This window comes from Salvelinus sp. IW2-2015, unplaced genomic scaffold, assembly GCF_002910315.2.
Source record: "Salvelinus sp. IW2-2015 unplaced genomic scaffold, ASM291031v2 Un_scaffold2404, whole genome shotgun sequence".
Taxonomy (NCBI): Eukaryota; Metazoa; Chordata; class Actinopteri; order Salmoniformes; family Salmonidae; genus Salvelinus; species Salvelinus sp. IW2-2015.
In genome coordinates, this window is record NW_019943725.1 from 115829 (window position 1) to 120476 (window position 4648).

At 44.9% G+C, this 4648-nt stretch overlaps 1 long non-coding RNA gene across 1 annotated transcript in view; it reads left to right on the forward strand.

Annotated features, from left to right (window-relative positions):
• Positions 1 to 4580: 4580 nt before the first annotated feature.
• Positions 4581 to 4648, forward strand: part of LOC139025232 (uncharacterized) — a 2790-nt gene continuing 2722 nt past the window's right edge. Inside the window, exon 1 of the long non-coding RNA XR_011476706.1 lies at positions 4581 to 4626. This is a non-coding gene — a long non-coding RNA (uncharacterized lncRNA). The remainder of the gene's footprint in view (positions 4627 to 4648) is intronic.

Genomic DNA, 4648 nt, shown 5'->3' on the forward strand with positions numbered 1-4648 from the left:
GAAACCCACCCGAGTGCATCACACCCGCATCTGCAATATTTTGTCTATGCTTCCACGTGCATATTTTGTCCTTGTTTCCTGTATTATGTTGTTCCTTTTTCCCTGTCGGTATTATGTCCTGTAGTATTGTTGTCATTTTTGTCCATGTCAGTATTGTTGTTTCCTGTCTGCGCCTGTGTATGTTTCCTGCTATTCATTGTTGTCAATGTTGTCGTTAGCGTATTGTTGTCCTGTTGTCCTGTGGTATTGTTGTCCTGTAGTATTGTTGTCCTGTTGTCCTGTAGTATTGTTGTCCTGTAGTATTGTTGTCATGTTGTCCTGTACTATTGTTGTCCTGTTGTCCTGTAGTATTGTTGTCCTGTTGTCCTGTAGTATTGTTGTCATGTTGTCCTGTAGTATTGTTGTCCTGTAGTATTGCTGTCCTGTTGTCCTGTAGTATTGTTGTCCTGTTGTCCTGTAGTATTGTTGTCATGTTGTCCTGTAGTATTGTTGTCCTGTGGTATTGTTGTCCTGTTGTCCTGTGGCCTACATCATCCTGAATAGTGTTCCTTAAGGCCTACATGCAGTCAATGGAGGATTATGAACAAGATGGCCCTGACAGATGGTCCCTGGCTCCTAAGAAACTTTAAAATATATATACAGTGGGGCAAAAAAGTATTTAGTCAGCCACCAATTGTGCAAGTTCTCCCACTTAAAAAGATGAGAGAGGCCTGTAATTTTCATCATAGGTATACTTCAACTATGACAGACAAAATGAGAAAAAAAATCCAGAAAATCACATTGTAGGATTTTTAATGAATTTATTTGCAAATTATGGTGGAAAATAAGTATCACAATTAAATGCCGACTGCATAACCTCCCGAGAGATTTCTCTTCGGTCATCGTCACAGCCGTGTATATTCCACCTCAAGCCGATACCACGAAGGCTCTCAAGGAACTACACTTGAATTTGTGCCAACTGGAAACCACATATGTGACTCACTACCTGGATTCGGTCTTATGTAGCAACATTTGAATTTCTGTTTTTTACATTGGATAGAAGGAGAGACTCAGAGCTACAAAATGGTATATCATACATTGCATTTGAGGAAACAATGGGGAAATAATTCTGCTTTGAAAGTTGATCAACTTGTAAACTCCCTTTTGAGAAAACCGTCTTTCAATGTTTTGGTACTACCATTGGAGAGCCCTTCTTTGTCTACACCCATTCAGCATTGTTCACATCCTCTTAAGCCTTAGCCCCACCCATCTCTTTAAGGGGTGATCTGAGCGTTCTGTATTAACTTGCCAGCTACAGTACTTCTAGACATCTAAGAGAGAGAGAACAGCTCACTGAACATTACTCACCCTATCTGTGGTTTCGCGTTCAGAGTGCACACTGGATGCTCCGGCCAATGAGTAGGGTTGTTCTGAAAGCTCTGACCTCACAACTACAGTCAAGCACCAAGCTAACTGGCTAACATTGGCTAGCTACTTCCTGACACATAATGAGAGAACACCCCACTCTGACCATTTTACTCGCCCTGGCAGAGCTGGTTAGGCTGTTTTCATGTTATCCAGAGCGTTGGTGACTGTAACAGTGCTGCTGGCAACAATTGAATTACCCTTTGTTGGCAATGTTTACTGACACTGGACATATTCAACGGGCGTTAAAAAATTGTAGCTAGCTAGGTAAACAATGAATCCCAAAGCATGACGTAACGTTAGTTAGCAAGCCAGCCAGAAACGGCATAGGCCGTGGGGCCCGGAGTCTCGTCCGGCCCGGCGTGGCAGATCGCGCGGGCCCTGCGGCGGCGGCCGTAGCCCACGGGGGACCATTTGATTTTGCAGTTATTCGACAGCAACAGCGTCTCCCTTTGGCCTACGGCCAAGGCGATCTCTTCCTCGCGTTCAGCCTCGAGGTCTTATTCCGAAGAGCGCGAAGACGCCTAGTCGGCCTCGTGCTCGGGGTCGCATTCCTCCCCGTCTTCGTCTTCCAAAACCTCTTCTTCCTCCTCGGAATCGGAATAGTCTTCTTGGTTGACGCCGGAGAAGATCTGTTCTAGGACCTGCGCTGCGGTGAAACGCACGGTCATGGCTGCTCGGGTCCATTGATCGGGTCCACTGAGCAGCAGAGGCGGGGGAGAGCACGCGGCACGGGGATAACGATGACTTTGTGTGCCGCTGACAATATTAGTATCCTCTCTACGTTGCGCCCCTGGGCGTGTGTAGCCATGTGTGCAGTTCACCCGTGCACCACTGGGCGGTCCTCTTGCACACATAGCGGGGCATGTCTGGACATGTGTAGCCCTGGCTGGGTCACTCTGACCCCCAGCGCAGAGGGGGAGCCCCCAACTCACACAGTACACACAATAGCATGCGCCTCTCCCTGCTGGCTCCCCGCTGGCTGGCTGGGTCACTCTGACCCCCGGCGCAGAGGGGGAACCCTCTAAACACAGGGCCTGGGTCACTCTGACCGCGAGGACCACGGGAGGGTTAAACAAATCAAAATATGTTTTATATTTGAGATTCTTCAAAGTAGCCACCCTTTGCCTTGATAACAGCTTGGCACACTCTTGGCATTCTCTCAACCAACTTCATGAGGTAGTCACCTGGAATGCATTTCAATTAACAGTTGTGACTTCTTAAGTTAATTTGTGGAATTTCTTTCCTTCTTAATGCTTTTGAGCCAATCAGTTGTGTTGTGACAAGGTAGGCATGGTATACAGAAGATAGCCCTATTTGGTAAAAGACCAAGTCCATATTATGGCAAGAACAGCTCAAATAAGCAAAGAGAAATGACAGTCCATCATTACTTTAAGACATGAAGGTCAGTCAATACGGAAAATTTCAAGAACTTTTTAAGTTTCTTCAAGTGCTGTCGCAAAAACCATCAAGCGCTATGATGAAACTGGCTCTCATGAGGACCGCCACAGGAGAGGAAGACCCAGAGTTACCTCTGCTGCAGAGGATAAGTTCATTAGAGTTACCAGCCTCAGAAATTGCAGCCCAAATAAATTATTCAGAGTTCAAGTAACAGACACATCTCAACATCAACTGTTCAGAGGAGACTGTGTGAATCAGACCTTCATGGTCAAATTGCTGCAAAGAAACCACTACTAAAGGACACAAATAAGAAGAAGAGACTTGATTGGGCCAAGAAATACAAGCAATGGACATTAGACCGGTGGAAATGTGTCCTTTTGGTCTGGAGTCCAAATTGGAGAATTTTYGTTCCAACCGCTGTCTTTGTGAGATGCGGTGTGGGTGAATAGATGATCTCTGCATGTGGATTTCCCATCGTGAAGCATGGAGGAGGTGGTGTTATGGTGTGGGGGTTCTTTGCTGGTGACACTGTTGGCGATTTATTTAGAATTCAAGGCACACTTAACCAGCATGGCTCCCACAGCATTCTGCAGCGATATGCCATCCCTGCTGGTTTGGGCTTAGTGGGACTATCATTTGTTTTTCAGCAGGACAATGACCCAACACACCTCCAGGCTGTGTAAGAGCTATTTTACCAAGAAGGAGAGTGATGGAGTGCTGCATCAGATGACCTGACCTCAACCAAATTGAGATGGTTTGGGATGAGTTGGACCGCAGAGTGAAGGAAAAGTACAAGTGCTCAGCAAATGTGGGAACTCCTTCAATACTGTTGGAAAAAGCATTCCAGGTGAAGCTGGTTGAGAGAATGCCAATAGTGTGAAAAGCTGTCAAGGCAAAGGGTGTCTGCTTTGAAGAATCTCAAATTGTTCAATATATTTTGATTTGTTTAACACTTTTTTGGTTACTACATAATTCCATGTGTTATTTCATAGTTGATGTCTTCACTATTATTCTATAATGTAGAAAATAAATTAAAGCCTTTGAATAAGGTGTTGTAAAACCTTTGACCAGTGGTGTATATGGAATACATACATATATATATATATGGAATAAAAAGATCCCATTAACTGGAACGCTGCTGCTGATACAGACTCACATGTTGTACTGTGCAGTTCCACCATCTAGTGGCCAGCTATAGTAGTGCACGTTCCTCTGGTGGTTTGGACAGAAGTCAACGACATGAACCACAACAAAATGGGAATGAAGGAAATAAAGAATTGACTCAAACTTAGTTGTTTATTTCAAATAATCCTTTGAATGGAACTCTAACAACATTTTACTATTAACTTTAAAAATCGACAAAATTCCAATCCACACACATTTTCCACAGCAGGAAATGTTCAATGCATAAATGTATGAAAGGCTTGTTGAAACACGTTCTAAAGGCCAAAGTCCTCCCATTTTTAAAACCAACTGTGTGGATGAATAGAATCTGAGAGCAGCCAACAACACAAAGCCAGCCTGTTGTCATTATGTAACCTGGAGTGAATCTAGCCAAGTCTCACATGGTCTTACAGTAGGCAACCTGGGTCTGTTCCGGACCCGGCCACAACAGAACAGCAGGAACCCTCCCTAGCTCTGGACCCTGTGAGCCGTATCCACAGAGAGTCTCGCGTTTTAGATGACAATGATTCAGATTGTTAGGGACAAGGAGGACCTGGTCCTAGACCGGGACTACTCTTAAAGACGCTTTGTGGAGAGACTACCCTCCTCCGAACAGAGAGCGACTACCCTCCTCAGAACCAACAGTAGAACAGAGAGGTTATCCTCAGAACCAACAGTA